Here is a 13,389-nt window from a genome sequence, read left to right on the forward strand (position 1 = left end):
CGTGTTTGCTGCATTAAACATATGTATTGGACGCAGTTTGCATGGGATATGCGAGCAGCCCAATCATTGCATCATTACTGATATACCCATAAAACAGCTTACATTTATATAGCGCCGTTAATGGACGTACCAGGACAATAGAAACATTTCAAACAAAATTTGACATGGAGCCAAGTGAGGAAATATTAGGATGGGTGACCAAAAGCTTCGTCAAGATGTAGATTTTAAAGAGCATTTTAAAGGATGTAGAGTGGGGTGAGATTTAGGAAGGGAGTTCCAGAGTTTAGGGCAGAGGTGGGGAACTTTTTTATTATCAAGGGACACTCACACATGGACAAAATCAGTAGCGGGCTACACACACTTAAAAATCAACTTAATTTTTTTTTTAGCCTGAATACAGAAATGTTCAACCAGCCATTGTTTTAATGGGATGGCTGCCTTTCCTTTTCCTTAATGAGCCTTGTTATGTCCGCTGGCACTGATGATGTTGCTACTGGTAACTGGCTTTACTCTCTGTCCCTCTCTCTCCTTTCCCACTTCATCTCTCTCTTTCTCTCTCTCTCCTTTCCCACTCTGTCTGTCTATCTCTCTCTCCTTTACATCTGCCTATCTCTCTCCGATTCCCACTCTCTCTCTCCCCGATCCCACTCTGTCTCTCTCTCCTTTCCCACTTTGTCTCACTCTTTCTCTCTCTTTCTCCTTTCCCACTCTGTATCTCCAACTCTCTCTTCCTCTCCTTTCCTGATCTGCCTCACCCCAAAACCAGCCACATAAGAACTGTCTGCTGGTCTACTCTGTCTAAGGTACCAACTTGCCAATCCTGAAACAAGCATGCAACCCGGATCCACTAGTCAAACCAAACTAGTGACTCAGATCCAGCAAAGTGGCGATGAGGAAAAACCAAGAAAAAGCAAGGAAGAATGAAGGAAATCAAGGGAAACAAAATCAGGCCATGCCTCACACGGTAATTGTAAATAGAATTTCCATCCTAATCATTGAACCAGTCCCCTCACAGTTTAAGGATTGATTCTTTTGAACCAGCCACAGACGATTGGTCGTATTATGTTGAATGCCTCATGTTCTTTTTCCAAGTAAGCGACATTGCAGGGGAGGAGAAGAGGCGAGCGATCCTCTTATCCATTTGTGGGGCTAAGACCTAGGGATTGATTCGAAGTTTGACGATACCGCCCCCCCCCCCTCCCCACCTCCTCCAGTGCCCCGGATTCACAGCCCGTGATTGGGACCGGGCCACAATTTCATGCTGATGGGCCAATTAAGGCCCGCCCAGCATGAAGCATGGGTGGCAGCACTCAGCGCTGCCTGTGTGAGGAGGGCGAGCGCCAACTTTGTGCATGCGTGTGGGTGTGCGCTGGGAAAGCTCCCAAAGGCACAGAGCTGCCTCAGGGAAATGAACAGTTTAAAACATTAAGAATAAAGATTTCTAAAATGTTATAAAACATGTCCCCTCATTTGACTGTGACATGCGCAGGGACATGGTGTTAATTAAATTTCAAAATTTTTATTTTATTTTTATTTGCTGTTGGAAACCTCATCCTGCCCGCTTAATGAGGTTTCCTAAAAAATGCAAAGGCTGCTTGGCCTTTTCGCCTGCCCACCAACTGTAAGGTTGAACGGGCAGCAAAAAAATGTATTTTTAAATAAATTAATTAAATTACCTTTTCGATGGCTTTAATAGGCCTTTTAATTGTCGTTGGGCGTGCTGCCGACTCCAGTGCGCGCCTGCCAACCGAACTATCGCGTGAGTTTGCGATGACGTTGGGACACTTGCCCGACACCGTCATGCATCATTTTGCGTTTGGTCGGGTTGGGGGGACAATTGCTTGTCATGTGGCAAGTCTGAAACAGTTAATAGAATATTGCAAGTTTGGTTCATCTATACATTATATGCTTAGAGATTGTTTGGTGCGAGGTGAAAATGAAGATACGATGCAGAAGAGATTACTGACTGAAACAAATTTGGATTTTGAGAAGGTGCTAGAGATAGCAATGGCCATGGAAAACGTAGTAAGGGATCCGGGAGCCATACAGGGAGCACAAAATGGCGCCATCTTTCATGTTGGGCGAGAAGCTCCAGCCAGAAAGAGCGTGAAAATGCAAGACTCTGCTGAGAAGTGGGAAACAGCCACCACTAGCAGACAAATAAAAAGAAATGACTTTGCAGCAAAAACATGAAATAATGGTAACAGAGGTGGAAGCAGGCATCCAGTAGCAGAGTAGTGTGGGCTGCCTCAGTAGTCAGTTGTCTATAGTTACAGTCTGTAATGTAGAGACAGAGTTTGAATTGTAAGCATACAAGTGTAGCTGCTGAGTTCCTTAGGTAGAATGTGTTCTACCTAAGAACTGTCTGCTGATCCACTCTATCTATGGTACCAACTCAGCCGTCCCAAAACAAACATGCAACCCGGACCCATAAGTCCAACCAAACTGGTGACTAGGACCCAACACTGGGCATCTTCCTCAGTCTGCAGGGGCTGAGCCCCTGTCCATGAACACCAGTGGAGCTGGAAGGCAGAGGGGGGTTAATGGCGTTGATGGGGCCTGGTGTCCTGCTCCCTTTCTCCCCCCCCTCCCCAGGTTACTCACACTTCACCATCCAATTGGCAGCCAGCAGCTCCCCGTCCCTGCCTGCACTCCTGCTCTCGGATCTCAGGCCCCGCACTCTCCGCAGGGCCTGGGCGTCTGGTGACTGCAGCCGAGGCTCGGGCAGCAGACATGGCAGGGGCAGGTCCAGAGTTCAGTATGTGGGTTGGAGGGGGGAGCGAGGGGGCCAGGTTTCAACAGCTATTGGGAGATGCAAGACCTAAAATGGTGGAGATATATGCATTGTATGTACATGGGCCAGATGAAAACGTGCAACAGGCTGGATCTGGCCCCCGGGCCGGGGGTTTCCCACCCCTGGTTTAGGATGTAAACAGCTGAGGGGCAGTTTAGAGGTAACAATTGAAGGCATAAATGTGGATCTCAGCAGCAGATATGCTGACGCAGGGGCTGAGATGGCTAATGTTATGGAGGAGGAAGTACATGGTCTTGGTGATGGAGCGGATATTGAATTGCTCATCTCAGGATCAAATAGGATACCAAGGACATAGGAGCATGACTCCCTTGCATTCTATTCCTCTTGATATGAATATCTGGCAAATGCAAGGACCACATAAGTGCCAAGTAATGGCCATCGCCAGCAAGCAAATGCCTAATCACCTTCCCTTTGCATTCAATGGTATTGCCATCACCACATTCTCCACCATCAACATCCTGGGAGTTGCCAGTGACCAAAAATTCAACTGGAGCTACCATATAAGTACCATGCCAACTAGCACAACTCTGAGGTTAGTTATTCTGTGGCAAGTGACTCTGATCATGAGGCATAAGTCAGAAGTCTGATGCAATACTCTCCACTTCCATAGACGATTGCAGCTCCAATAATGTTCAAGAAGGTGTGACAACCTTTACAGAACAATAAGGAAAATTTGTAATTTCTGTCAAATGTCTGTGGAATCTGTAATTGTTTCTAATAATGTTTGAAAAGGACTTTTAAGAGTTTGCATCAATTGTAAAGGGATCAGTTGTACCTTTCTTGGATAATAAGAAATACTTTTCTATGTGACCTGGCAAACCTTGACCTGGAAGCAGTACCAAACAGGAAGGAAGTTAAGAAAGAAGCCATGTGGCTGGCCATCAAAAAGTAGACCTGCAGACATAAGGGAGAGTTGCAGACACAAAAGAAAGCTACAAGCAGAGGAGGTGGTTGGGGGAATGTGATCAGCGCACATGTGCAGACATAAAGAGGAAGCAGACAGAGACAGAAAGAGGAACATAGAGAAATCTTGTGAGGAGAAGAAGCAAATCATTCTCAGGAAGAGGTCAGTTTTTCTGTTTGGCAGAAAAAAAGACAGGAGCTCTTGGAGGTAATGTGCAAGCTGGCTAAATAGGTTTAAAACCCTGAAGGCTGTGTGAATGGCTCAGAGACGCTAAAGAGCTGATGTTTTCCGAGAAGTTGTCAAACCATGAACCAGTCTTATTGGTTGGTTGATTGAAAAGGAACTCTGGAAAACCATCAGGACTGTGATGACTTGAGGGAGAGAGGGCTTGTAGAAATGTTGCCTTGCTGATGATAATCATACCTGTGAAACTTGAGGTGAAAGCTGTTGTTGGATAGGACATCTGACCCGCCCTACATGAAGGATGAACACCATATTGTGAAACTGTGTAGTTACATTGTGCCACATTTGTCTGGGGAGAGATGAGAATGCTTATAGTAAGTAAGACATATCTTTGTTGTATCAACTATTAAAGTGAAATTTACCTTTTTGGTGTATCATTTGCTGGTTAATTCGTGTTTAATTTATGTTGACTTGGATTCAAGTTGTAAACATGAAATCTTGGTAACTTCTTCTTTGGGAGTCATTTAATAAGTTTGTTTATTTTGGTTTATGATTCCTTCATGGAGAATGTAAGACAAAAGACGAGTGAATCAGGTCAGTGAATGTGGAGAGAGGGGACATGCTGGCTTCAGGACAATAAGAAGACAGTGGGAATAAAGGGTAGTTATTCAGAGTGGTAGAAGTTGGGAAGCGGTGTTTCACAAGGATCAGTGCTGGGACCATTGTGTTCACAATTTACATTAACAATCTGGACATTGGAATCAAAAACACAATTCCTAAATTTGCAGATGACACCAAATTGAGGAACAAAGTCAATACTGAGGAGGAGTGTAACAAATTACGGGAGGATATTCAGAAACTTGCAAAATGGGCAAATAATTGACAAATGAACACAGATAAATGTGACACAAAAACAAAATACTTCAGATGCTGGGAGTCTGAAATAAAATAAAAAACTCAGCAGGTTATAGCAGCATCAATGGAGAGAAGCAGAGCCAACATTTCAGATCAAGAGACCTTTCGTTGGAACTGATAAATATGAGGTTGTACATTTTGGCAGGAAGGATAGGGAGGTTACTTATTACTTAGAAGGTGCAAGTCCAGGTGAAGTAGGGGAACAAAAGGATTTCAGAGTACAAATACATCAATCAATAAAGGTTGCACCAAAGATTAACCTGGCTCTGAAAATAGCAATCCAAGCGTGATAGGCTTCATTTCCTGACGGATAGAATTAAAAAGTATGGGGGCAGGATATTGAGGTTGGTGAACAGGGGGCGGGGCCCACTTGCCGATGCGTAAAATGACACGGGTTGACGTTGGGCGGAACTCCCGATGTCACCCCGCGTCATTTCAATTTTCAGGTCGGTGGGGGCGCAGCCGAAACAGCTGTGCACCCGCCGACCTGTCAATGGTCAATTGAGGCCATTTAAAAAGTAATTGAACTTGTTAAAGGACCTACCCGTCCAACCTTAAGGTTGGCGGGCAGGCCGGGAGTCCTGGCGAGCTTCAGAAAAAGCATGAAACCTCATCCACGGGCGGGATGAGGTTTCATGTAGGTTTTTAAAAATTGAATAAAAGTCTAATTAAAAATGATGGACATGTTCCAACTCATGTGACAGTATCACATGAGGGGACATGCCAGGGAAATTTTATTTTTCTATATTTAACATTTTTGAATTTGGTGCCGGTCTCCCTGAGGCAGCACTTAGCCTCAGGGAGATGAGTGCACTCTTTTGTGCGCATGAGTGAAAGAGCACACTCTTGGCTTAGGGAATCCCCCTTGCCCGCACAGGGAGCATGTAAAATGGCGGCGCGCCCCCAATTGGGGGTGCCGATCGGAGGCGCACCCGCATGTGCCCGCTCGTGAACTTCCCCCCGATAGGCACAAAGAACTAAATACTGGAGATAGCCTAGACGAATAAAGGAAGTGCAGGGATGAAGTAAAAAAGGAAATAAGGAAATCAAAGAGAGGGCATGAAAAAAGATTAGCAAGTAAAGTTAAAAATAACCCAAAGATGTTTTACCAATACATTAATGCTAAAAGGTTAATTAAAGAACAAGTGGGACCTATCAGAGATGAAGATGGAAACTTGTGTGTAGATGCAGAGGCTGTGGAAAGGGTTTTGAATGAATATTTTGTCTCCGTGTTTACAAAGGAAAGGGAGGATGTAGATATAGTAGTCCAGGGGGAACACTGCGAGATATTGGACGGGATAGTCATAAAGAGAGAGGAAGTACTCCAAGGGTTGAAATCCTTGAAAGTTGATAAGTCACCAGGGCCAAATGGATTGTTTCCGAAGCTGCTGAAGGAAGTCAGGGAGGAGATAGCAGATGCTCTAAGGATGATTTTCCAAACTTCACGAGATACAGGGGAGGTACTGGAGGACTGGAGAAATGCAAACGTAGTTCCATTGTTTAAAAAGGGATCAAAGGAAATGCCAAACAATTATAGGCCAGTTAGTCTTACATCAGTGGTGAGCAAATTAGTAGAATCAATCCTGAGAGATAGGATTAACTGTCATGTGGAAAGGCATGGACTAGTCAGGGATGGTCAGCATGGATTTGTTAAAGGAAGGTCTTGCCTCACAAATTTGATTGAATTCTTTGAGGAAGTGTCAAGAAGGGTTGATGAAGGTAGTACAGTGGATATTGTGTGCATAGATTTTAACAAGGCATTTGACAAGGTCCCACATGGCAGATTGGTCGGGAAAGTAAAAGCCCATGGGATTCAGGGTAATGTGGTAAACTGAATGAAAGGTTGGCTTTGTAACAGGAAACAAAGGGTAATGGTCGATGGATACCCTTGCACTTGGAAAGTTGTCTCAAATGGTGTTCCACAGGGCTCGGTGTTGGGACCCTTGCTGTTTGTATTATATATTAATGATTTGGATGTGAATGTGGGGGGCACCATTGGGAAACTTGCAGATGACACAAAGATTGGCCGAGTAGTGGATAGTGTAGAGGATAGCCATAATCTTCAAAACGATATAGGTGGGTTGGTGGAGTGGGCGGTAAAGTGGCAGATGGATTTTAACATAGAGAAGTGTGAGGTCATACATTTAGGGAGGTCAAACAGTTAGAGGGATTACACAATAAATGGGAATAATCTAAGAGGGGTAGATGAAGTGAGAGATCTTGGCGTACAAGTACACAGGTCCTTGAAGGCAGCAGTTTAAGTAGACAAGGTTGTAAAGAAGGCATGTGGAATGCTCTCCTTCATTGGCAGAGGTATAGAATATAAAAGTAAGGATATAATGTTGGAATTGTATAAAACACTGGTGAGGCCACAACTGGGGTATTGTGTGCAGTTCTGGTCACCACATTACAGGAAGGACGTAATAGCTCTGGAGAGAGTGCAGAGGAGGTTTACAAGAATGTTGCCAGGGTTGGAAAAGAGTAGCTACGAGGAGAGATTGGATAGGTTGGGGTTGTTTTCCTTAGAACAAAGAAGGCTGAGAGGTGACTTGATTGAGGCATACAAAATTATGAGGGGAATAGATAGAGTGGGCAGGATAAAATTGTTTCCCTTGGTGGAGAATTCTAGAACCAGGGGACATAGATTCAAGATAAGTGGCAGAAGGTGTAGGGGGGACATGAGGAAGAAGTTTTTTACGCAGAGGATAGCGGGTGTCTGGAATTCGCTGCCCAAGTTGGTGGTTGAGGCAGAAACTCTAAACTCTTTTAAAAAGATCTGCACCTTAAGTGCTGTAAGCTGCAGGGCTATGGGCCGGGTGCAGGAAGGTGGGATTAGAAAGGGCACCTGGGTGTCCTCGGGCTGGCATGGACAAGATGGGCTGAATGGCCTCCTTCTGTGCTGTAACTTTTCTATGGTTCTGTGGTTTTGGTAGGGTGTGTCTTGTTGTTTGTTTCATTGATGCACACAGGGCATCGACATTGTAGCTGAACTAACTTTATTAATAGCACATTTTCCTAACATAAACACATATCTGCAGTAACTGAGTTCTATCAAGACAGGTTCCAATCTTTGCTATCTGACCTTCAACTCCCAGGTCAGGTGACCCCCATCTAGAAAAGAGTACCATATAGAATCTACCATAATCAACTATTCTCATGACGTTTCCCTTTTTAAGAAGGGAACTTTTATACAGGTACACAAAGTCTCTTATCTATTCTTTCTCGCTCCATTTTGTTTGTGTTTTTTTCATAATTTTTTTGGGATGTGCATCACTGACTAGGCCAGCATTTATTGCCCATCCCTAATTGTAGAGGGCATTTAAGAGTCAACTAAAGGACATGAGTAAACCAGTTGGGGTTTTTATGACAGTGGGCATCATCAGATTTATAATTCCAGATTTTTATTGCATTCAAATTCCGCCATCTGCTGTGGTGGGATTCGAACCCTGGCCCTGGCCCCAGAGCATTACCCTGGGTTTCTGGATTACTAGTTCCAATGACAATACCACTACCCCCACCACCTCCCCGCTGATTCTGCCACTGGATGTTCTGAATGGTGACAGAGAATCCGCGATGTACATTTCCTTGCCTGGTTTGCATTTAATTCTGACCTGGTACTTCTGCAGACACATTAGTAATCTTTGGATTCTTGGTGGTGCACAGTTCAGATCTTTTTAAGTATAGCTTCCAAAGGCTTATGGTCAGACTCTATCTCTACGTCTTTGCCATAGACAAACTGGTGGAAGCGTCCTAGACCAAACACAATTGCTAGCATTTCTTTCTCTATTTGGGCATACCGCTGCTGTGTTTCAGTCATTGCCTTTGAAGCCTATGCCACTGGTGCCTCATTTTGCAAGAGGACAGCTCCCAGGTCAGTCTTTGCAGCATCCTCTGAGATCCTGACCAGCTGACTGACATCGTAATACTTCAACACTGGTGCCTGGGTCAGTGTTCTCTTCAGACTGGTCAAAGCTCCCTGGTGACTTTGTTCCTAGTGCCATTCCACATCATTTTGTAGAAGTTCTCTGAGAGGTGCTGTCAGTTCTGATATGTTTTGAATGAAGCCTTTCTTACATTCTTGGGGTGCCATGTTCACGACTGCTTCAATTTTACTTGGGTCTGGCTTCAGTCCCTCACTTGTTAGCACATGTCCCAAGTACTTGATTTCATGAAGACCTATTTTGCACTTTTCCTTCTTCAACCTCAGGATCCTTTCTCTCGCTCTGGCCAGCGCCTGCCTCAGACTGTGGTCGTGTCCTTCTTGTGAGGCTCCCCAGACCAGCATATCTTCAATATAGGTTTCCACACCCTCTAACCCTTCAAACAGCTGCTTCACTGTTCTGTGGCACACCTCTGGAGCTTAATTAATACCAAATGGTAAACATAAAAACCAATATCGCCTGTATGGTGTTGTTGAAGGTACAGAGATAGGAGCGGCGTTCATCCAGCTAGACCTGCCAGCAGCCTGAACTCGCATCCAAGACTGAATAGTATTTAACATCAGCTAGCTTACACGTGATCTCTTCTACTATGGGCAGCTGGTAATGCTCTCTTTGTACTGCCTGGCTTAGGTCTCTGGGATCCAGACAGACTTGCAGATTCCCATCCGATTTTTCTACAATTACAATTAGATTAACCCACTTTGTCAGTTCTTCAATCTTCTTGATGATGTGAAGTTTCTCCATACTGTCCAACTCTGCTTTCAGTCAGTCTCTCAGCATTACTGGTATTTTCCTGGGCGGGTGTATTTTGGCTGCCACAGTTTTGTCAATCTTAATGGTGTGTTCTCCTTTTAAGCAACCAATCCCCTGGAACACATCTTTATACTTGCTCAAGATGTCATCAGTGGTGACAGTCATTATTTTCTTGATTAGCTTCAGATTTTCACAAGCTTTGATTCCAAGAATGGGTTTTGCATCAGTTTTCACCACTATGAATGGAAGTGCTTGAGACTGTTTTTTGTAATTCACTTTAAGTGTGCACTTGCCTTTTACAGCAATTTTTTCACCTGTATAAGCAGACAGCGTCACTTTTGTTTCAGTTAGCTGTTTTTCTTTGTTTATTTTACAATACAGGCTTATGAGAATGACATTTGCTTGGGCACCTGTGTCAAGCTTGAAATTCACCATCATGTTGGCAATTTTTAAATCAACCTTCCATTTGTCTTCTTTGGAATTTATTGCACCAACGAAAAGTTCAGTTTCAGTGTCTGTGTCATCATCTGCAATTGTGTGCACTTTCTTCAATTTACACATCTGAGCAAAGTGATTTAGTTTATCCCAGTTCTTACACTGCTTTCCGTAGGCTGGACAACTACATGGTAAATTCTCTATTCTGCATCAGCTGCATTTAAATGTTTCAATAGCAGTTTTGTTCTTTTTACGTTCAGTCTGTCTATTTGTTGTTTCTCAGGGCTGTTTCTGTTTAACTGCATCTAACTACTTGACCATGTGCAGCTTATCATCTTCTGTCAACTCTTTAATCTGGCATTTTGTTGTCTCTGCAGATATTTATTGCTTTCTCCAACGTGAGATCAACTTTTCTCAAAAAGTCGTTCTCTCAGAGTGGCATTTGCGATTCCGCAAATTATTCTATCTTGGATGAGTGATTCTTCAAGCTCTCCAAATTCACATGATTTAGCTCATTTTCTCAGCTCAGCTATATACCGACTAACATTGTCACTGTTTTGCTTGCACGTAAAAAATCAGTATCTTTCATATGTGACATTTAGCTTAAGGCTGCAGTAGGCTTTGAATTTTTCCATAATTTCTTTCAAGTCATTTCGTTTCTCATCACTTTCAAACATCAATGTGTTATAGACTTCGAGGGCTTCTTCCCCTGCTACATGAAGAAAGATGGAAGACTGGACCTGAGGGTCTTTTTATCACTGGCTGCCACTGTGAGGTACAGCTCGAATTGCTGCCAGAACCGCCTCCAGTTTTCAGTGAGATTTCCCTCCAAACTGGGCTCTGTCAGTGGTTTCAGAACCTCCACTATTACATTTAGTTTACTTCTGACAGCATGACTTGTTTTTTGTTTCAAAAATGCACATAGGCTGTCAACATTGTAGCTGAGCTAACCTTATTGATAACACACTTTCCTAACATAAACACTTAGCTACAGTAACTGAATTATATTAAGACAGGCTCCAACATGTGCTATCTGACCTTCAACTCCCAGGTCAGGTGACCCTCTATCTAGTACAGACTACCGTATAGTATTTGATATAGGAGTCCACTACCACAATCAACTATTATCATGAGAGGGTAGATATAGAGAAAATGGGTGGTATTTTATCTGTAGTGCACTGTTCCCAACTGCAGAACCGGAAGTAGGCAGCACTCCTGTTGTCGTCTCAGGAGCTGGCTCCCATCCAATTCTAATTAAAATTGCCAACAGTGGGCATGGACGACACGTGTGATCAGGCGGTGGGGTAGCTTTTCATTGGCGAAACCCACCATCAGCTGGCAATGCAGCAGGTATGAACTTGCTTTAAAAGAGCCTCCTGGACAAATAGGGAAGCTGTGCATCATGGCTACAAATTTCCTGCCCAACTCCATTGGCATTAACATAAGGCTTCTTGCGAGCTTGTAAGTATTTCAAATTACATTGGTTTTGCTTTATTCATGTATACATCATTGTCAATTGTAGATACTAGCTTAGTCAGAGAGCTAAATGTATTGGCATACTTCCTGTTTGGCACATGGTTACATATTGATGGGGAATTATGGACATTTCCTTTATTGCAGAAGAAACAATGATGTTTTTTTTCACTCTTCATTGAATGTTCATGGTAATGTTCAGTGTTGTGGGACATGGCTGAACTTGCAGGCTCAGCTGGCCTTACCTGTTGTGCAGGAGCTTGTCCGAGATCATTCTCAGCAGGGATAACTGAAATGATATAGGTGAGCTCAAAGCACTATAAGGATGGAGCAGGATCTGATTTTTTGCTCATGGTAGGCTGATTAAGTGTGACACAGATGTTGTTGGGACCAGTATTAACAAGCGAATGTGTGAGACAAAGCTCCGCTCCCCTTGCTCTTCTAGCTGGCCAAGGACGCAGGTTCAGAGATAGCTCCATCAGGCAGACTGGCAGGGGTTGGTCTACATTCTAAGCAGGTAATGCAGTTTCAGCGATGGGACCATGGTCATGTAGTTCATGGGCGAATCTGCTATATATTAGGTTGTCCCTGGTTTCCCATGCACTTCTCTTCATAGTCCTGGCATACAGTAAATGCTTGTGCACATTCATGGCCTCCTCCTCAGGCAGATCCAATTCATCCTCAGCTGAGGAGGAGTGCTGCTCCACCCACTATCCCTGTTATAACAGTTCCCCGCGTTGCATGGTCACATTGTGCAGTGCACAGCAGACCAGGGCTATTCGTGATACGCTATATGGTACATACCACAGAGTGCCCCCCACAGACTGGTCAAGGCAGCAGAAGTGCAATTTCAACAAGCTAATGATTTATTCAGTGATGGCTCTGGTGGAGGTGTGAGCTGCATTGTGGTGCTCTTCTGCTGTGTTCTGGGGATGCCTCACTGATGTCATCAACCAGGTCTGGAGGAGATGGCCCCATCACCCAGGATCCAGCTGTCAACCTGGGCTGGGGCCTCAAAAAGCTCTGGGAGCTGTGAGTTGCATAAAAAATAGAAATCATGAGAGCTCCCTCAGAAATAAGCACAGACATGCATGATTCTTTGCCTGTGTTTTCAAACCTGTTGCACGTTCAAAGAGTGAATGCCCTTGCGTTGCATAAATGGTGCTGGTTGATCCCAGGGAGCTCAGGTGGCCACATAAGTGCAGCCAATGACTCCTTGCACTCTAGGGAAATGAGTGAGGACCCTGAAGCCCAATGCCCCTGCTACGTGGCTGACACCATCTGCGGAGTAATTGATGAATTCACTTGCAAGATGGAAGAGAGCATTGGTCACATCCTTTATGCACCTATGTGTGGCAGCCTGTGATATGCCACATATGCTGCCTGTGGAGCCCGGAAAAGCACTGATGGTGAAAAAAATTGAACATGGTTGTTACCTTGAGGTCCAGTGGCATGGGGTTCCCACCAAGTCCACATGGCTGCAGATCTTCCACAATCCCAAATATTTCAGTGAGCACTTACTGGGACAGCCTCAGTCATCCCTGGCATTGCCTCTCCAACAGCTGCAGGTAGTTAGTTTTTCTCCTGAGGATGTGGTGATGCACCAATTCCTGTCATCTTCAATGTCTTCAGGATGGCTGCATCCTGAGCAGCCTCCTCCTCTGGTGATGACATTCCACCTCTGTTTTTGACTGGCAAGAGCCCTCCATTGTTGCATTCTCTCCTCCTGCTCTTGAAGTTGCGGGAATATTCGGTGTATGAGACACATCTGTATTTCAGAAATTGAACTGTGTGAAGAAGGCAGACAGTGTTATGAGAACAGGTGTGTCCATGGATTTCACAGAACTGATAAGCAGTGAGATTTTCAACTCATTCCATTGTCCACAACCAAAACTCCACTCAGTGATGCTGGCCTCCTCCCACTTCAATCACCAATCCTGGCACCACACATGCTTTTGGAGACATTGGGA

Source organism: Cetorhinus maximus, chromosome 10, assembly GCF_964194155.1.
Source record: "Cetorhinus maximus chromosome 10, sCetMax3.hap1.1, whole genome shotgun sequence".
In the NCBI taxonomy this organism is placed as follows: Eukaryota; Metazoa; Chordata; class Chondrichthyes; order Lamniformes; family Cetorhinidae; genus Cetorhinus; species Cetorhinus maximus.